This window comes from Rousettus aegyptiacus, unplaced genomic scaffold (genome assembly GCF_014176215.1).
Source record: "Rousettus aegyptiacus isolate mRouAeg1 unplaced genomic scaffold, mRouAeg1.p scaffold_m13_p_8, whole genome shotgun sequence".
Lineage (NCBI taxonomy): Eukaryota > Metazoa > Chordata > Mammalia > Chiroptera > Pteropodidae > Rousettus > Rousettus aegyptiacus.
The window spans coordinates 46,895,335-46,917,686 of NW_023416311.1; the positions used below are offsets into that span (position 1 = coordinate 46,895,335).

Here is a 22,352-nt window from a genome sequence, read left to right on the forward strand (position 1 = left end):
GGCAACTTGAAATTGGGCAAGAATTTGAGAAAGAGGACTCTAGGCTTAGTTTTGTCATAATTAGTTTTAGATCATGGCAAATCACCAAAGAGAGTTATTTTTTAAACAATACAAAATATGTCATTAGAGAGGATGAAGGGTCAAGACCTGAGCTATTGATCTGAGAGCCATCTGTGGTCAGGGTGTAGTAGTTATGTTGCTTTGCAGTAATCAAGGCAGTGTGACAATATAGAATTTATTAGACCGGGTCAGCTGGGTTCCTGAATTTTCATTAACAGCGCTTAGCTGTATCAGCATGGGGCAGAAGTATGGACAGTGGTGCTTGTAAGGGAAAAAAGAAGCTGAAAGAATGGGAGGTTAGAGAGGATGGGAAACATATACAAGCCTAGTGTCCACTGCCAGGGTCAGCTTTAGGGAACAGCTAAAGAGAAAATCAGGTTCATATCAACATATAGGAAAGCCTTAAACAGTAAAAGGAAGAATGGCAGAATCAGAATAGAACAGCTCATGCACTAAAAAGTACAGATGGGAAGAATGGGCTAATAATGACTTTGAGCCTTGAAAATGTGTTGATTTTATAAGTTGTGTGTGTGTGTGTGTGTGTGTGTGTGTGTGTATTAAACATAACAGCTCAGTGCCTCTTCTTAGTTCCTCTTTAAGTGAGAATTTTGCTATGATATTTGTTAGCATGGTGATCTTGGGCTAGTCATTTCATTTTTTTGTACTTACCCTTCCTTAATTTTAAAGAACACTATTCTATTAGGTTGCTATGAGCTTTAAGTGAGCCAGTGTATGAGAAAGCGACCAGCACCACATACATCCCAGTTAATACCTTCAAGTTCCAGCACGTGATCAAGTGAATGAGCACCACTGCTTCTATTTTCTGCTCGTGCTGCCCACTGCTGTTGGTGCCCTTACACTATTTTATCAGTCTTCTTCATTTAGAAGGAAATCAGATGCCACTTGCTTGAAAACTTTATGGATCTATTTCCATGAAAGAGATTATTGTCACAATTTTGAATTCATGAGGATTGCATCGACGCGGCTGTGAGCATCAGTGTCCTTGATAACTCTTTCATCTCTAGGTTACACGGAATAAGACTGCACCTGTAAACTCATTGTAATTTGCAGAGCTGTACATACCTTTGAAAAATGATTTGTAATTCTCATGGCTAGCTTTCAAAGTATTTTTTAAATGACTGAGCTGTACAAGGACAAGCAAACCATGTAAAGCTTTAAAAAGGCACCCAACACACACAGATATCACACATCTGTTTTGATAGTCACTGGGACACTAGGAAAAGGTCTAATTCCACTGATCACAAATATATTTCACAAAGACTTATACTTGGATTTTTTTTAATGTCTCTCATATATTCTATGAAAATATGTTACTTTTAGAATTTTGCTTCCTGACTTAGAAAAAAAAATTAGTAAAAAAGAGATCTTTGATTTTTTTTTTCTTAAGATTAGCATGGATTCCAAAAGCACTTATAAGCATAATAACAATGCAAACAGAGATAATGTTATAAGAACTGCTACGAATGGATGCTCACTTATTTCTGACTAAAGATAAAAGATGCCAACTAATAATCCCCAAATGGCCTTGCCAGAACAAGTTTATTATTTTTTTTTTCTGGCTACATTTAGAGTTTCTACATTAGGATACGGCAAAATACATTTTATTTTTTTGAACTTGAGATGAGGGCAAAACAATATGCAAATGATAAAACTCATGTCTTTGAATGATCAGAACACATATAACATTTAAGTAGTAGCTACTGGAGGATTTATTCTTACAGGGGGTGAGAAATGGACTGTTTGGGGATCTGTGTTGTGTTAGGGCCAGTACCTGACCTTGCCTACCTACAAATAGTTATCCTTTAATTGGCCCAAGGCAAAATTATTGTGTCCATCCACTTCTTTATAGAAGCATCAGGATGCAGATTTTGCTTCTCACATATTCTCTTTGAGGTGGTCCCTCATCAGTATGCTGGGTTCTCTTACATAAAAATATTGGAAGGATAATGAGAATTAGCAATCATTAATTGTCACTTAAAAAAAGATTTTTGCCTCAAATATTGTATTTATTCTCAGCAATAAACTGTAACAGTTTGATCTGAAAAAATATGAATTATTCACTATTATCTCACTCTTAAAGTGATAACTTTGGACATAATAATTAGCAGCAATAGCCATAGCAAAAAAAAAAAATCATAAAAATAACACAAAAGGGTTACCTACATAAAAACTTTATTATTAGCTTATAGTTTTCAGTCAATTAAAAGCCATTTTGTTCCAAAAAATTCTTTTGACCAGCTCTATTTTTCTATTGTTTTCTTTTGAAATCTGTTTTCTTGTTGCTAAGTAACTTACTTAAAGTGTAGCATTATTTATTTAAAACATATGATATTAGCATGATTTGCTCTGAGGGTGTTAATGTAATTTTAAAAATTTTAAATTCAGTTTTAATATCTCAGTGGCATTATGCTTTGTTAAAATTGCATTTCTGGAAAAACTCACTCATCTGTAACAGTTTAAACATGAACCCTTTACCCATATACTATATTAGCCGAGCAAAAAATAAATTTATTTTTTACTGTTTTTCTTTTCAATACATCTTGTGAAATCATAAGAGAATTCTGCAATTTATATAGGGAAATTTGGCTGCCATTTGCTTGGACTGTGACATATGACTATAATTTGTAACTTTCCTTCCAATACTTGGTTATTTATTATTTGAATACCTGAGTTTCAGAAGTATGAATTAGTGCATAAACAATGGAAAAAGAAAAAAGGTAAAAGAAAAAAGGTATTCTATAATTCTCAGGGGTATGGTGTGCTACTGTCCTTAGAAATATGGGCTAAGAAATACATTTAGGTACAGAATTTGTATCCTGCTTATCTTAGTGATTTACATGACTGTGACTTGCATCTTCATTTGTTTTTTACATCTTTCTATTTGTATGTTATTCATTCTGTTTTGTGTCTAAGATTGTGCCTGTCTTTGGTTGTTTCCAACTGTCTTTGACACTTTATCAAAATCATAACTTTATTCTTTGGGTAAATTTTAAAGAAAAATATATTAAAATCATATAGGTCTTATAGAGTAGGGCATTTATTCCTCTACTGAATATTTATCAAGCAAGTGCTATGTGTCAGTTACTGTACTGGGCACTGGGCGCACAAGTTTAAACAAGGCAGACAGTCTTTTCTTAGAGAGCAAATAGTTGAGTGGAGATTACAGAGGTGCACACAAACAATTACAAAGCTGATGCAGTAAGGGATAGGTAAGAGCACTAAGGCACACAGAATAGGTCCCTGTCCCAGAATTGGTAAGTCAGGGAGGCTTCCAGGAAGAAAAGACATCAACTTGGTACTCGAAGGATGAGTAGAAATTAGCCCAAGAAAGGAATTTAGGGTTTAGATGGGGGTATTGAATGGGAAGAGTTCTAGTTAGAGGGAATAGCTTTGCTATACAAAGGACTAAAGGCTACAGAGATCATTAGACTCTGAGATCACTAGCTTACTAAGTTAGTGAAGGTTGAGCACTAGAGACATAGTTGAGATATTTGGGAAGTAATATTCAACAGAAATGATAATCATTGATTGGATCTGAGTCTGGGAGATATAAAAATAAAGAGTTACACCACGATTTATTATTTAAGCAAATGGATGGTTAAAGAAGAGTAGGTTACTTGGGAAAGACTGGCAAAATTACTTCTGACATGCTGAATTTTAGCAACCTTGAAGAAATATAAAATAACTATAGAACATTTAGGTGGAGATGGGTTAGACAGACATGAAGTTTAGGAGAAAGACCTGGGCTGGACTTAATACTACTGGCATTTTTTAGCATATAGATGGTCTTTGAAGCCATGAGAATAGACTTGATAAAAGAGTTTTGGAGGTCAGTATAATGCACTAGCACTTAAGCCTTGATAATAATGTATAAAAGAGTTGGTTTGGATGCCTCCAAAACAATTGAGGTTCATGCTTTGAGAGACTATGTCTTATTGAGTTAGAGTTAGTTGTCATCAAAGAGCATGTAAGAACCAGAGATCCTCTGCAGACTTCTGCTTAAGTTCCACATGAATAGGAATGCTATAGCTATAAAATCTTAGCTTTGGTTTGTGTTTCAGAGGGAAACACTCCTCAGAGATAGACACACTAGTGTGATTTGAATTGCAAAGATCCTATTGGACAGGTCTATTATGGTGCCTGCCATACCAATTGCTTCCTTCTAAGGGAAAGTGCCTTACCCACAAGTGGGCTGTGGGAGCCGCCCTGGGTGGCCATGAGTCCCCTTTCTACAGGCCTATCTGACTGGACCAGGGTGGTCCTGCCCCTAACCAATCCCTTGGCCGGCCAGTATCCTATGAGATGGTTTGGCATGAAAAACTGTCCAAACAGGCAAAATGGTGATTAGTTGGGTCAGATGTTCTAGCTCAGGAATTTGAACTAGGGCATCTGGGGAGGGAGTCAATTAGTTGGTTTAGGGAGGGAGTATAAGCTAAAAAGAACCACAAGAAGAGGCCCTGTGGCAGCAAGAAAAACGAATAAATTTATGGTATAAGTAAACAGAGTAAGCAGAAACTGAAACAGCAATGGCAAAGAATAGAGGGTAAGGTGGCTAAATGGTACCAGTGGGAGGAACAGATGCAGTCAGAGGGAGCCCAGTGGTCACCGTAAAGGCAAGATATCACCAAAGTCCTGCTACTAAGGGGCCAATAATGATGATGGATTTTTCTCATTCCCAAATCTTCTCATCTCTACGGGTATTCCATGATACTCTTTTTTGTCCTCGAATATCCTTATAATAAGCAATAAGTAAGGTAACCAGAGTGAGTCTATACTTATTGGAAACAAACTGCTTTACTAACAGGATCATTTAACCCCAAAATTTCTTCTGGGCTTTCCTGATATCACAGCATGATAAAATACAACATTAGAAATGCATTTCTTTGGGACGAGAAATTAGGGGCTCGATTCTTTGGCAAAATGTAAATATTACTGAGTAGTATAGAAAACCATTTTTCAAGATATAGAGCAATTATTGAAACTCTATTGAACCTGTGTGTGTGTGCACACACACGCATGGCTGAGATGGAGGTGAAGATGAGGGGGACAGAGGTAGGAAGCACTGAGGAATATTGATTACATATATTATACTTTGTTAAAATCGCATTTCTGGAAAAATTCACTCATCTGTAACAGTTTAAATATGAACCCTTTACCCATATACTATATTAGCTTAGAAGTTCTAGTGGAATATATTTAAGACTAGGAAGGACTTTCAAAATAATCTAGACCAGGGACTGTAAACTCAAATATCTACAGTTGTCAGGTTAGTAGAGTGTTGAATGAAGTGGGCTTAGTGAGAGCTGCAGTAAACTGCAGAATGCACATACCATCCAGAGGGCTATTCACACAATGGTTTCTTGGCAAAAGACCAATGTTTATATATCAAATTTTTCAAGAAAGTCTCAGTTTTATGTAAAATAATATAAAATTTAAATTTTGGTGTATACCTCAAGTTAAAGCAAAACACCACAAAATCTTTGCAGCCAAACAAAAAATCTGCAGGCTGCATTTGGCCCATAGGTCAGCAGCTTATGATTTTTATTCTAGACCAGTGGGTTTCAAAATGTTTAAAGATTCAGAACATCCCCGTAAAAGAAATTTTATACCTAAATCTAACCTATAAAAAGACAGAAGCAAAGTACTGGAGTTGAAATTTGATGAGGAAACAGAGTCTTACTACCCTCATCTTCTATTTCTACCCCAATTAGGCCCAAAGCAGTCTTGACCAAATCTTGAAAACCACTGAGGTAGTTCAATCCCTTAGTTTTACAGATGAGAGACAAGGAGAATCCAAGAGCTACTGGCCAAATATAACAATATTTAGAGTATGATTCAGATAATATTCATTTTTATGCTACGGAATGTGAACTGCTGTGAAGGTGGTTAAGTGTTCTGGTTCTACAACCATACTGCCTGGATTTGAACTCACTTCTTAAGGGCAAATTTAAGAAATTGGCATTCAGTCTCTCTGTATAAATTTCTATATCTGTCAGATGGAAATGATAAATACTACTGCTAACCTCATTAGGTTGCTGAGATTAAATAACACATGTATAGCATATAATATAGTCCCTCACATACAGTAAGTGTTCAATAAGTGTTAGTTATTTTATTATAGAGTATCTCTTCCAGTCATTAATGTCATGGCAAGATTTATTTCATGTGGAAACTAGCTATTGCATATAAAATAGTCCTCAGGGATGGGACATAAGTTTTGATGAGAACACCTTATGTCTAAAGCATAGGATCTTAAAGAAAGGGCAGGCAACGCTGGGTGGCTTTAGCCTGGGAGTTGTTTTTTCTCTGTAGCTCTGGTCATTGCGACTCCTTAGATTTGAAGAATTTACAGATTACTGTCAGGCTTCTGACCTTCACATATACACATAGCTCATTATTATGATCTAAAGGGATCCAGAGTTACCCAGAATTAGACTTGATAAGCTGATCAAGGAGTTATCTATTTGGAGATTAATTCATAATAGGAATAGTATGTAGATGTAGCCTAATTTGTGGGTCCATCTCTCTTCTCCACTGAAATGGCAGGTACTGTTCATTATACCCGTTGTCAAGCACCCAAGAAAAAGAGCTACCATTGCCTAGGGGTTCAGTTTAGAAGCTTTTTCTTTTCTTTCTTCTTCCTTTCTTTCTTCTTCCTTTCTTTTCTTTCTTTCTTTCTTTTCTTTCTTTCTTTCTTTCTTTCTTTCTTTCTTTTCTTTCTTTCTTTCTTTCTTTCTTTCTTTCTCTCTCTCTCTCTCTCTCTCTCTCTCTCTCTCTCTCTCTCTCTCTCTCTCTCTTTCTTCTTTTTCTTTCTTTTTTTTTTTTTTTTAGCAGATGCTGTCTCTGTTGGCAGCCTCCTTGGGATAATAACCAGGGTGGACATTCAACAAGTAATTCCTAAACATCTAGTATGTACGTATGTGCCACTTTATGGTGCTTCCACTGTTTCCCAGTCAGCTCCAGCTCCATGCTGGTCTGGATAGTGATTTCAGGGCCTAGTCAGTTCCAGCCTTCGTCTGCATCACACAGTCCTTTATAGAAGTGGTCCCCAACCTTTTTGGTGCTAGGGACGAGAGCTTCTATGAAAAGCTAATGCCTGATGATCTGAGGTGGAATTGAGGCAGCGATGCTAGTGCTGGGGAGCAATCACAAATACAGATGAAACTTTGCTGGCTCATCTCTGCTCACCTCTTGCCATGTGGCCTGGTTCCTAAAAGGCTACAAACTGGTACCATTCTGTGTCCTGGGGATTGGGGACCCCTGTTTTACAGGGCAGGCACTTCAGGAGAATCTAGTCAAAGGAGAGATTGGAGCCTCTTGGCAGAAGGAAACTTAAAACAACCATAAAAGGGTTTTCTAAATATGTCCACAATCCAATATAACCCTAGGTAATTTGATTTGTAGGAAATGGAGAACAGAACATTATACACAGAGTGCTTATCTATAATTCATAATAATTACTGTAACGGGGAATCTATCCTATAGATAGATATATGAACACAAATTACACCCTCAGAAGAATGCACTTCTGGCTGGAATAGCTTTTCATGCCCTCCTAATTTACCTACTCTTTAGTGCACATCACTTAGTTGCCCAGAAGCTTTAAGGTTTTTTCAGACCACCTGTTGGAAGCTCAAGTTTCTCCTCTTGATGAGAGACATCACTGACCCATTTCACAGGAGGAACTCAAGAGCTTTCTCAGATTAGTCACTCTCTAGTATTTTGGGTTTGGCCAACCACAACATTTGAGAGTTTATTGATTTACTTATTTGCAATATTTGTCATCTAGTGTTATGGCAGGAACGATTCCTTTCAATGGAAATCATAGGACTTTTTATGTTGCTTAAAGGCTCAAATCCAACTGGGCTGAAGGCTGATATGCTATTAGGGGATGTGGCCTCTTGAAAAGGTGCTGGGAGATAAATTTGTAAGGAGAAATGAAAAATGGAGATTGGTAACCTTTCTTTTGAAGGAAGACTTTAGAACTGCATATTTTTATACTATGCAAGTCCATTTATCTTTGCTAAATTGTGAGATATATAAAATATTTCCTGAGAGTAAGGGTAGAGGGTAATAGGTGCTACATATTAACCAAGAAAATAATTATGGTATCTTTATTCTTTTATTTTAAGCATTATTTTCATAACTTTTGTTTTTCATTCCCAGGTGCCCTCTGACCCTCACATTCCACCTTCAGAGAACTTTCTGTAGCTGTTACTTCAACACTGATCATAGTCTCTTTTAGCTGTTCTTTTTACAGTTTATAATTGTCTATCATTATTTACTGTCTGCAAGACATTCAAAATCTAGCCACTACTTTATTTTTAGTGGCAGAGTGTGTCTATTATTCAGCTGTTGAGAATGCTGGTCCTGGCTGCGAATCTTGTTTGCTTTAAGTTGCAATGCTTTTGGTCCATGTGTTTTAGTTTTTGGAAGCAGCTGTATTGGTAAGGCTTCTGGCTTAATTACTGGACAAAGCCTGCATTATAAAAATCCTCGACTTGTTTGCTCTTCACTTCAAAAAGACTGTGGGCTGCCAGCTTGTCATACTCATGTTACCCACATGTCTGCTTAAGTTTTCAGCAGCAAGAATGAATCTCTTAGTCGCTACTTTTTTTTTTAATTGGTTGGCCTATAGCTATTTGGTTTGATACTGATCTGTCAAAGACAAACCATAAAGGGGCTGGCACAAGACAGCTGGCCCTCCTATTAGCAAGAAGAGGGTTTTGGATGGAGGATTTTACTTTTTCCCCTGGTCAGCATCTTCAGAATAGAGCTGAAACTGGCACAAAAGACTTCTGTTGGCTTTTGGAATGCTGATTTCTGAGTCCCTGAACTCAGACTGTGTGTAGGGTGAGGGCGTATGTATATGTATCAGCTTCAGGGACTACTGGGCAGTAAGGCAGGACATGGTTGGAAACACAAACATGCTGTGGATCATAAACAGTCCTATATACCTGAAAACTAGAGGAGGAGAAAGTTTCAGTTAGTTGGTGGCCCATGAAAGCACTGGAATTCCATCAGTGCTATGGAGTTGTTCAGTTGCTTAAATTGCCACCATATCACTGCTTTCATTCCCCCTAAACTAAGCTTTCTGTTTCTCCAAATTTCAAAATCCTTATTGGGCCTTCACTGCCATTTCTGATTTTTATTATCACCAACCCAACTGTCTTTCATTTTTTCTTATGATTTGTTCTATGTCTTTAAAACCTTCTGGATATTGGAGATTACTGAATAGAAGATGAATTGATTTGCAGCTGGTTATTGGTATTTATATTGGTTATCATGAATTCCATCCTCTGGTGTTCAAGATAAATGATAGATGACAAGAGAATTAGCATCTATTAGGTTTTTACAGAGTCTGGCTCTGATGAGACTCCAGCGTAGAGTGGAATAGCAGATCTCCAGAGTTAGCTTTTGTAATTTTTCTTAGCATCAAAACCTTAGTTTAAGTTATAGTGAATCTTGCACTTGACTAAAATCAGGAAACATTTTTCTGAGCATTGTCAAACCTAGAGGTGCAAACTCTCAGCCTTTGGACCTGATCTGGTCCACAGATGAGCTTTTGTTTAGCTTTAACATTTATACTCCACCAAATGATTGCTTTCCCCCTGCTTTTGGTAGACTTAGTTGTCATCACTTGAAATTTAGTAATTGGGAGAACGCACATAAAAATCTTGATTTCCAGCTCCTTGGGAAACCATAAGGTCTGGCAGTACTGGAATTTTAGTCTTGCCTGCAAAACAACTGGATTGGAGCTTAATAATTGCTGACCCTTTTAGATGGGCATGTTTACCACAGGCTTTATGAGTTCCAGTCACTGAGGCCAGAGTTAATTGCAACCTCATCCTATTTGCAATTTTGCTTTTTAAAAGTAGCATTAGGAACCTTTAACATTGTGCCTGTGTCATTTTGCTTTCTTCTTCCACTATACTTACCTGCTTGGCTCCTAAAAATATCTGCATTTGTGGTGTCTGCCTTCATCCTTCTGCAAGGCACAGGAAGTATGGAGCAGAAAAGGACACTGTTCTCTTATTAAGACACTCAGGCACTAGTGGCTGGCTTATTTTTACATTTCTGATGTCTGAATGCTCGTGGTTTCAAGAATAATGTCTAAGGCAGATGCAAAAGAGAGACACTGTTATCTCTGTTAGATATAAGTGGTTCAGGATGGCAGTTGTGCACTAGGGTGGGGAGGGGATTTGAGAGGTCCCAGGACTGTGGAAAGCTTAAATATAATGAACTGTGAATCCTTTGAAGACAAATCAAGCCCTGCATATCCTTCTCTATGCTGGAGATTACAAAAGAAAACCTGGGCTTGAACCTTACCTCCTTTTGAGGCTGTATCAAATAAGGAAATGTGAGAGTCATTGTTTATTGTCTGGAGTCTCACTGGAGCACAGACTTCCAGACAAGTTCTATGTGCGTATATGGGGAGAGGACCATGGATGGATGAGCCTGCTAAGAATTCATCCACTTTACTACGTGCCCCTTGAATTTGGGGCATTCTATGCCCATCTAGCTTCTTCATGGGAAGAGGCATATCCAGGGGTAGTCATACAAAATATCCTCTGGATCCTTGATAAATATTTCTAGATGCATTTGTAGCCCAATGTTTGTTTGATTTATAAGGAAATCAGGGATTAAAAGTGATTGGATCCTGGCTTTTTAAACATTGGCTGCCCAGGAAGATGTTGCCATTTGAAATTACTTAACATTTTCCCCCAATATAAATGCTTAAGGCAAGAACTAGATTTTATACCTAGCAAATAGCAATGTAAATGTCAAAGAACATATTCCAGAGCATTACGCTTATAGGTCTTAAAATGGAATCTTAGAATGGTATTAATCACTGTCAGTTTTGTGTACAACATTTCATCAATTAAACAGCAAGAGGACCTGTCCTTTCATGGAAAGCAAATAACACATATGGATTTCCTCTTAGGAATTAACTGAACATTCTGCATTTCCTTCTTGCTTGCAAGAAGGGTTTGGTCTGAAACCATCAACATGTTTGTGTTCTTCACTAGTAAAGTAAAGCAGATGTGTAACATCTTCAGTAGAATCCAGATTCATTTATAAAGCATCTTGTGAAACATCTTGATGTGGAAGCATTTCTGTATTGTTAGATCTTTTGGAATTGGATAGAAGGTGACAGCCTATAAAAGTTGTGAAGTGCTTTAAACTTTGTCGTGTTTTGAGCCAAAGTTTTCAAGACAATGTCACTGTGTATGTAGAGGAGAGTTTAAAACTTTCAAGCTTAATGTGAAAAATTTGTTTTCAGCAGGGACTAGTTTCAACTAGGTCTATGGATTTATAAAATGATGAGGCAATTTTATGCAGCAAAGACTGATGATAGAAATGCAGTTTACATAAATGGCAATGGATTAGCACTTAAACCACTCTCAATGTATATTTAAACAATCTTCTATGACCCTCAGAAATCTCCTTTTATAAACTTCATCATTTATCTGGGATTAAAAGGGCAATGTTTTGACAACATTGTTGATTTACATGTAACTCATCATTTGTTTATCATTTATCCAAGACGATTAGTGCCTGAACTGCATATGCCTGGAATGTGTGTTATACTTGTTTACATTTTTGGTGGATGATGCCCTTTGAATGTACTTTTTAGGGCTTAGGACAGCTTGGTGACTTTGACGATTCTTCCAGGAATCAGTCCTATCTAAGCCTGAGGGAAGTTGAAGATTTATAACTTCTCAGCACAGTTCGGTTTTCGTGACAACCCATCAAAGTCCTTAGTATTCTTCTTAGACCTCAGTCTCAGACCTAGTTTAACGAGATACATTAGTCTCTGAAAATTGGCCTAAAGGGGCACGAAAACCTATAAAGAGTCAGGAATACAGCATCAGGCATAAGCATTCCCAAATGTGAAGATGTAAGTGAACAAATAGAAATGTAGGTATCAATACAGTAAGAGAATCTCTATATGGTAAAATACATACACACATGTAAAATATTCTAAGCAAGATGTAATTATCATATTCTAATATTGCCTTTTCATCTAAAACAGCTTTTGCATTCATTCATATTTCCAATGATAGAGTAGACCTGTTGCCAATTATCTGTTATAATTATTCCCCTATCTAGGGCCATATTAAATTAATTTTGTAGTTTAATAAGAAAATACATTCAGAAGAAGTGACTGAAAATAATTTCTATTTGCAGAATAATTTCAGTAGTTGAATGAATGATTTTACATTTCATAAATTGAAAGTTTAACAAGGTAGAGAATTTGTATTTGTATTCAACATATTCCTGTGAAAGCTGTTTGTTACAAGAAAAGCATTCTGAGCAGAACACAAACCCTGTTCCATTGGGACTACAGATGTTATGGAGATACATATTTTGGGAACTCTAGATGTGTAAGCTATGTTGGGCGGAGTAAAAGGTAGACAAACATGGCTGGAAGTGAGCAAAAAGAATGAGGAAACTTCCGTGTGAGAGAGAACCAGGGTTTTAAAGAGAGATATCAAAAAAGAATTTTTAGGAAGAATTTCTGCGGAATTTTATATAAGTTCTCCACATAACTTATTAAAGGCAATTCACAATCAAGATCTACATAATATTTCAGGGCTTCTGTGGCCAGGCTGCTATTTCATTAATGTAATGTTAAACGAAGACTGGTCCAAGTGGAAGTCAGCTACATGTGGGCTACATATAGGATTTTAGAACCAAATCATTACTCTAGAACTAAGTTAAAAGTATACCTTTACTATGACCATCTCTGTTTTGGAATTATATGGAAATAGTACCTATGAAATTTGTACTACATGGATATTTCAATTGAATGAACCGTATAATGTGGTATTATGCAATTTTATAAAATATGGAATACAGGAATGTTTCTTCTATTATGTCTGTCTACAGCATGTATCTATAATAGAAAAATATAGATGCTAAGGTTTAAGAGAGACTTAGGAGTAAGCCATATATTTTTAAAACTAGAACAGAAGCAGGAAGAACTGATTAGTATCAATATACACAATGTCCAGCTAGAACTTAGATTCAACAGTATGTTATTAGATGACGGATTAACCAAAAGTATCATGAGAAGAAGAGCTGACTGTCTCTTACCTTCTAGAAGATAAAGCCTCTCGATGAGTAGGTCATGAGACATCAGTAAGAAAACAGTAAAGTTAGAAGGGGTATCCAACAGCTAGAACGTAAGGTCATGGGGGATAAGTAGTGAGTTGCTGGGGGAGAAACTAAAGGTAAAAAAGGGGAAGAGTAGGAGAGAACAATTTTCTTGTATTCTGTATAAGCCAGATCACTCATTATGTCATTGATTCTTGGCCAGACTCTAACTGGCTAAGGTTTGCTTTTAAAGATAAAGCTTTCAAGTGAGATAAGTTTAAGGCAGGCTGTATGATGGCTACAATTCCTTAAGAGGAAAGATGGCTGCTGCATCTGGTTTGTTAGGGAATAGTCCCCTGGTAGGGGTGGGTATGGTGCTTTCGGCGTCTGTTCTGTGGCATCGTATTGCCTGGTTTGAAATTAATGACTAAGTATAAACAGAAGTCTTAAAAATTCCCTCGTGGATAAACAGGCTGAAAACTGAGTTTTAACTTAAACTCAACAGACACCCATTTACTGAGGAAATTGTTCTTGGAAAGGGAACGGAACTCAGTGACAGCCATGCTTAGGCTCCTTCAATGCTTTTGTATTACCTCCCTGGCCAAGGACAAACACCTAGAGACATGGCTGCAACTGTGAAACTGAAATTAAGCGGGATATAAGCCCATGGGTAGAGGCCAGCTCTCCTAAAAACTTGAGAAATTAGCAGGAGGTGCTATGCCAGGGACTGGAGTCAAGGTCTCTAAACATAGTTAGAAATGGAACAAAGACAAACCGCTTCAGAGCAGGGAAATACCACCACTGACTCAGTGCAAGTCTAAAGGCATTCAGGTCATTCAGAAATTCAAACTCACCAGGAGCTGCCATGGAGAATAGCTGAGATTCATGTTTTGAGTTGACACTATGAATCAACAAGAAGAAAATACTCAGATCTCAGTATTTAGATTGAAGCAGCTAGAACTGTGGGTCATCCACCAGGGGGCAGTAAATCAAAGCATGGTCAACCTGGAACTTGAAGCAGATTTATAGGCAATCTTTTGCATTTTATTCCCAAACCAAGGAGCCATCGCAATTCTCTCTAGGGGAAAAAGAGGCAACTCTAGCAAACTTCCAGGAACATGAAGAACTACTTAACTTTAGGCAAGAGATGCTGGCATGATTTGGGCAGCTGGAATACGATTATGCTTCAGTTTCATGGAGTCTGATCCCCAGCAAATAAGGTGTTCCTAGGCAGGGACAAACAGATTGCAAACCCTGATCAGATTGGAGAATGTCCCTTTTTTGTTGTTGCAGGAGTGGCATGGTGATCATAAGCAGAATTGCTTTGGTTCTCCAGTTACCTTTTCTTTAGAGTTTTGCAGACCTCAGCAGCTCAGGCTGGTCAGAAGTTTGTGAGAGAACAGAGAATCCCATCTTTGCTGTTGTTGTTGTTGTTGTTGTTTTTCAAGAGCTTCTAATGACTGTCAGCCCCATGAGGGAAATAATTAAGTGAAAATACCTTTTTCCTTACATTACCAGAAACACAGACTCTTCAGGAAGATGGTATCACCTCAGAAAGCTTAGTTTTGCCCCTGGACTTGCTAAGAGAAGCTTCGAAGGGTCATAGAGACTGAGAGGAATCATAGTCAGCTCAGCAAAGGAAGAGGAAGGAACTTGGCATGAGATTCCATAGTGTCAATAGAAGTAACAGGGTAGCACCGAGAGAGATTATGCTAGTCTTTGTAAAACAGTGACAAGCTATGACTAGAGAGAGGCCGTAACAATACATGCTAGCTAACATTTATTTTGTACCTGCCATGTGTTGAGCACTGTTCTAAAATGCTTAAATATAATAACTTATTTAATCCACACAAGAAACCTAAAGTGAAATACTGTCATTATTACATTTTGCAGGTGAAGAAGCTGAGGTACAGAGATGTTAACATTCCACAGTTGGGCTTGGCAACTCATCTTGTGCTTTTACTATGCTGTTCTGCTTCACAAATTAGGCAGACAATTTTATTCGTTAGAGTGTCAGGGAGCAGAGTGCCAGAATTTATTATTACATGAAAGGAAGTTGTAAATTTGAGGGTGAGGGAAACATGTCAAATAAGATATTTAGAAAGCATTTTATGTTTAATGCTATTTATCCTCTGTCCCTGACACTCCCATACTTTAGTTTTAAAAAATTATTGGTAAAAACCTATATTGTTCTTTAAGATTTCTAGAATTGAATTTACTTTGAATGTAGCACTATGTAAACAAACAAACAAACAAACAAAAAACTGGTCCATAGGGTGACCAACTATATTCGGGTTGCAATAGTTGGTTTAATTTTGAAGAAATTTTATCTTCACTTTGGAGCACTTTTTTTGTCTTTTACATAAAGTGCTCAAAGTTATTAAGATACTTTAAAAGTTGGAAATTCAGAATAATAAAGACTGTAATGTGAGGTGGAATCACTCTGGCATAGTGGTTATAAGCACAGTGTGTGATGTTATCCTGTTTTGTGTCCAAGTTATGTGACCTCAGGAAAATCACAAGAACCTTTTGAGCCTTAGGATATTGTCTATAAAAGGGGGGAATAACTTTTATTTAATAGAAATTTTTAGAGTCATCAAAAACCCTATTAAATAAATGAGATTGTGATTGCAAAATGCTTGGTGCACAGCAAGAACATAATGTAATATATTAGTATTATTATTAGTGCTTCTCTTTTCTAATTGTTAATATTGGCTTTAGCTTTGATTGCAGAATACATCAGGTTAGACTGGACACCAAGCAATCTGACTGCGGTAACCTGCTGTGTAGGCATTAGCAGCTACCAATAGTATCGGACACATCAGCCATCTTCCACCTTTGAAGTAAATTTTTTACCTGGCTTCTGATATCTTTCCCACCACACTCATGACTTCTCTTCTTTCCTAGTTCTCGTTCATCTTCCTGTCTTAATTTTGAGATATGCCAAGGCCTTATCCTTAGAACTCCCCTCTCCTTTATGCGCACTCACTCTCTCGGAATCTCTTTTTAACATTACATTTACATTGACTATTCCCAACTTTATATCTCCAAACCAGAACTCAATTTAGACTAATACATTTAATTGCTTACTAACACCTCCACTTAAGTGTCTAATACATTCATCAAACTAATCATGCTCAAACAAAACCCTTGGCTTTCTACCTATAGTCTTCCCTGTCTCTAGTTACCCAAAAAGCAAAAACAAGTAATGACAACAACAAACTCCAGAAAACCTGAAATCATTCTTGGTTCCTCTTTTCCTCATGCACCACATCTGCTCCATTCCATCAGGAAATGCTATTGACTCCGTCTTCAAAATATTTTCAGAATTTTACTACTTCTCACTACTTCTTCTGCTACCATCCAGGTCCAGGCTGCCATCATCTCTTAAATTCATTCTTGCAACTGCCTCCTAACTGGCTTTCCTTATCCCACCTTTGCCTCTTCCGTCTGTTCTCAATACAGTATTCACAGTGATCCATTTAAAACTTAACTAAGATCCTGTTCACATCCAGTATCATTCAAACCAAAGCCAAATTAAAAAAAAAAAAATGCCTATAAAACTGCATAATCTGGTCACTTTCACCTCCACTTTTCTGACTTTTCCCCATTGCACACTCTTTCTCTAGCTCACTGGCTTCCTTGCTTTTCCTTGAGTATATCAGGGTCGCTCCTTTCTTAGAGCATTTGCGCTGGCTTTTCTCTCTTCCTTGAGTGCTTTGCTCCCAAATATTGGTAAAATGCACCCTCTCACCGCAGTCTTTGATCACCCTGTTTACAATAGTAAACTCTAATTATCTTTATCTTCCTCCATAAAGTTAAACTGTGCTAAGACATTTGACTGCATTATTTTTCTGCAGAGCAATTATCACCTATTAATATGCTCTATATTTTATTATTTATTTTGTTATTTTGTCTATTGTCTGAGTCCCCAAGTTGAGCATTTCAGCTCCATTTTGGCAGCAATTTTTGCTGTAACGGCCACTGCTATATCTCCTGTACTAGAACAGTATCTAGATTTGATAAATGGTTAAAACAGCCTCTGAGCAACATAATAGTCAATAATCACTGGTTGACTAAATGAACGATTAGTTTATTCTTTGTGAGACACAGTTTTGGTACCTTACTGTATCAATTACAACCTCGGGCAGCTTTAGTCAACAGATATGACTGCATGCTAAGAGTGAATTTCAGTTCGTTTGCAAGGCTAATTTCAAATATTTGTCATATACACACAAATACATACATAGATCTTGGTCTCTGTCATACTAAAGGTTTAGTATAACATTTCCTTCTGGGATATGTAGTTAGGGAAATCATTTTGGTTCTTATTCCTCACTCCCTACCAAAAAATAATGTGTCTCAGCAGAGCAGAAAAAAAAAAAATCAGAAATGTATTTGTTTTTCTCCTCTTTAGTGTTTATAATTATTTTCTTTTCATCTCACTTGTGACACCACTGGTATTGTAAACCACAGAACTCAATACTAAAATTTTCCTGTATTTGGAATTCAGACAATAGCTGCCTTCACCACCTGCTCTTTTCTTGCCAACAATTGGAAGAGCTATTATATTACATGCATGGACTGTCCAATGAGCAAAGGGCCAGGTGTCACTTTGAGTGACAGCCTTCCAGTTTGAAAAAACTATAATTCTGTTCATTCAATTGAGTGATTGTGTGGCTGTATGTCACTTTGCCTTCAGAATATCTCCTCTCAACTTCCATTGTTTTGACTGCATTCTGAGTTAATGCTGCAAGGAGAGAGTAATGTAATGCAGAGAGCACTGGCAGTTTGAAGCATCTGCAAGCTGGGGCATATCTCCTGCTGCAGTGTTTATATCTTTAGCCAATAGTGACATAATTCCTTTTTTTTTTTTCCTTACATGACAGGTAATTGGGATTTGTGCTTTCATTCTTCTATAAAAGGAAAAACATATTCATGTGGTCTGGAAGGGTTGAGTTCATCTAGTTCTAAAATTTGGATCTAATTCTTCAACATTTCTATATTAACTTAGTTGAATAAAAAGAATAAAACTATGGCTGTGCTAACTTGATTATATCTGTCATCTTATTCAGAGTGAAGATCACTGCATGGCTGATCTGGCTGCAGTTATTCTCATTTGATGTTACTGAGTGTCAAGACAGCCACAACAATGAGCATGAAAATGAAAGGGTCTGGTTAATTCACCACAGGTGACAGTAAATGGACTGGTGTTTTTCTTAGCAGCATCTATCAAGGCTGTTTTTTCTCAAGTGTCCTGTGATGTTAAGCAAAAATATCTACATTGCCACTGACCCAAATACATAGCAGCATGATTGCTTTGACTAGTTCAACAACCTTTTAAGAATTGGGAAGACTTACCGTTTTTCAGGGTCAGATCTTGAAGTAGGTAGAAAAGGCATCTCCATAGAATAACCGGATTAGGGGTTGGGCAACTTATCCTTTATCCGAACAGTGGCATCATATTATGAAGGACGCTTAGGCTGGGGACTGAGACTTCAATCTTTCAGGGAAGACTTTGTCCTTGGGCAAGGTTCTGAATCCTGTTTTGGAAAGATGAAGGTTTCAGACTCTTCTATGCATTTACCAAAATTCATTTGCTACTCTTCCTGGAGTCACAACTCAATTCATCCCCATCTTTCTATGGTTAGATGACAGAGTTTTGGCCAATGAAATTTGAGTGGAAGTGATATGTGTCACTTCTTTGTCAAAGTGGTTAAGAAGCAGGTGTGTCCTATCTGTTGGCTGAATGGAAGCATTCTAAGGATATAGATATGGATGGGGCCATGAGACAGAATGATCTTGAATTCTTAAATGGAGATTACTTGACGAGAAACATCTGTATTAGAATATGACATGAGTTGTGTGCAGGTGTGTTAAACCATTAGGATTTTAGGACTTACTTGCAAACAACAGCTAGCATTACTCCCTAATTCGCCTTTCAGCCATAGACAGAATGAATAGGGAAGGGAAGATTCTAGGCTGCTCTAGCAGAAAGAAAGTAATTTTGGCTGATCCTGGAGTTGAGGCAATAGAGAATTTTGAAGAAAGATTTATTATGTTAGATGTAAAGGATATATTAAAAGATAGAGACAAAGATAACCTCAATATTTTAAGTTGAGAAATTAGAATAGTAGTTACCTCAAACAAAAAGGGGTAATTGGGAAGAGCTGAAATGGGGACAATGATTACAAAGTAGATGTAGTAAATGTTGTCATATGAGTAATACAAGGAGTTGGAAATACAGGTTGGGAAACTAAGTGAGAGCTCAAGATGTAGCTTCAGAATTACAAGTCATTAATATCTGCAAAAAAACTGAGAGGAGTGGTAGATGAGAAGTGTGATGGTAGCACATATGAGGATACTACTGTTAAGAGAGACATAGGAATCAGTAAAATAGACAATAACCACAGCACAAGTTAAAAGAAAGAGCAATGTGGTGGCAGAGAAGAGCGTTTAAGTAATTTTTTTTTTTTTTTACATTGACAATTGATTTGGGTAATCAAAAACTACAAGAAATGAGAAAGAGCTATTTGACTTTTTTAGGCTCCTTCCTGAGGGCATCCCTCTGTTTGAACCTGATAAATTTACATATGTATATAATGCTGCAATGTAATTTTAAAGGATAACACTGGGCTGGCCTAGTCTACGTTTAGGGCAAAGAAAGCTTGGGAAGCCATAAGACACATTTGAGATTTAGTATATGTATCCACATCTGTCAGATACTTTTTGAGCATCTTTTACATAGTAAGCCTTAAATAAAATGGATAGAATAGAAGGTTACACCACTAGCCTTAATACAGAGTCGCAGGTTCCCTGATGTGCTTATAAACAAGTGCCGTAGGGACACAAGGCTGGGATTAATGGAGTTTTTTCAGACCTGTGAGGATGGGTCAGAGAAAAGACAATATCAAAATGAATTTCAAAAAGAGAGTAAAGAATGAGCAAGGGGTTTTGAAAAAGCACATGGTCGGAAAAGGACTGAGGAATGGCGAGAAGTCATATATGGCTGGATTTCCGAGTGATGAAGCTGGAAGACTTTTGGTACTTATCCTGGTGCAGTGTGGTTCTACTGAGGATTTTAAATAGAGTAGGGATATGGATTTGTGCTTTGGAAATAGTTCTGGTAGTCTCAAGAAGAATAATTTAGAGATTGTAGAAACTAGAAATGTGGAGGCCCATTAAAAGGTTATAACAATTGTCAAGTAAGAAATAATGAGGCTTGGTAAGTAGAATAGTAAGCATTAGCAGGAAGGAGGGGGCATGTGAAACTGTTTTAGAATTGGAAATGGTAGAATTCTCTGACTGATTGGCTATGAAATGCTTAAATTTGAGAAAGCCATTACAGGTGAAGATGGTGGTGGGTAATTGGTATTATATATTTAGATTATTCACTAAATCCAATCTGAGAAAAAAAGATTGCCTTCATCCTCAAAGAATTTCCAGAATACCAACCGCTTCTCACCACCTCTACTCCATACCAAGCTGCCGCCTCCTCTGGCCTGGGTTGTTACAATGCCTCTAGTTTCTCTGTTTCTACCCTTGGCTTTCTATAGTTTATTCTCAAAGCAGCAGCTAAAATTATCCTGCTAAAATATAAGAAAAAGCCTCTCCTCTATATTTTTCCATTGCTTTGCACATCTCTCAAAGTAAAGCCAAAATTCTCACATGATTTGCAAGGGATTATCCAATCTGCCATTCCTTCTGTTCCCCTCTCACCAACCATACACACTTACACACCTGTTGTTTGCTACTTGGCTCCCTTAGCTCCAGTATCATTGGCTTCCTTGTGTTTCCTATAGTATACCAGGTACACTTCTGCCTCACACACTTGCATTTGCTTTTGTCTCTGCTGGTAATGCTTGCTTGAAAATCTGCATAGTTCTACTGTCACTGTTTTTTTCAAATCTTCGCTCAAATGTCATACTCACAAAGAGGTCTTCCCTGGTGACTCTACAAAATGTAGGAATGCACTGTTTCCCCCTTTCTCTGCTTAGTTTTGATTCCCAGAATTTTTCATTCTTTAACATGCTTGTTTTTAAACTTAACTACCTAATTGTGTCTTCATCATTAGAATGCAAGCTTCATAAGGGAGGTATTAAAAATTTTTTTTAATGCTGTATCGAAGAGTGCTTAACACATAGCCAATGCTCAGTATTTGTTGAATGAATACAACAGGGAACTACAACTTATAACAAAAAGGCTAAAATTGGGGAAATTATTTTCATAATACAAAATGTTGAGAAATATTCCAAGATCTCCATCAGTCAACAGTGTTATTCATTACTATGCCACCAAAATGCTTCTATGCATTTAAAACACATTACCTAAGTAATAAATTAATAACAAAAGACATTATATAGTTATTGTTGATTTTTAAATGTTACATTTAGGATTACCGGAAGAATTTTGAGGACAAGTAGAATAAAAAGCATGGCTTAAAAAACATGTCTCTTGGTTGGGGTAAGGAGTAGAATGAGAAGATAATCCATGTCACTTCTGTGAATTCCAAATCACATTGGAAGGCTGGATGCAGAGGGTTGGTGACAGGTTGCAAATCATTTAAGGACTCAGACACCTCCTAGTATTTATACTTCATTGAGATAGTCAAAGGGAATTTAATTCTTATCTGTTCTCCACTCTAAACTATTACATTGAAAATCATATGAGAACATACATCATCACTCTCCCAACATTTCCAAACAATTCACCAATGATATAACTATAAAATATAAGCTTTAGGGAAATATATCTTATACAATGAATAAAATGTAGGTGGAAAATATTATAATTGTATAAGGTCTGAACAAAATAATCCTAACAGTGAAAAAGATAAAGATAATAAAGTCTGTCTTTATGAACTGCATAATTGAATCATCCATTTGTCAACATTGATTGAATTTTTCCTTTGTGCTAGTCACTGTTCTAAATGGTAAGGATGCAAGATGAACAAAAAATAATACTCATCGCAGATCAAATTCTCACTGTAAATGGGAACACAGGTAGGAAAATGAATAATTATTTTACTGTATAAAATATTATGATAGAGTTATACAAAAGATACTATGGAAGGCAACGAGAAGAAAATGTCCAATCACAAAGGCCTTTTGTTTGTGGTATTCGGGATGTAACCATAAGGACAAAAAGTAGTATACATGCTTTTGTGCATC

At 37.0% G+C, this 22,352-nt stretch overlaps 1 long non-coding RNA gene across 1 annotated transcript in view; it reads right to left on the bottom strand.

Annotated features, from left to right (window-relative positions):
• The window catches only part of LOC107497395, a 43,978-nt gene that overhangs the window by 20,499 nt on the left and 1,127 nt on the right, over window positions 1-22,352 (bottom strand). The window contains exon 2 of the long non-coding RNA XR_001593797.2: window positions 18,544-18,725. This is a non-coding gene — a long non-coding RNA (uncharacterized LOC107497395). The remainder of the gene's footprint in view (window positions 1-18,543; window positions 18,726-22,352) is intronic.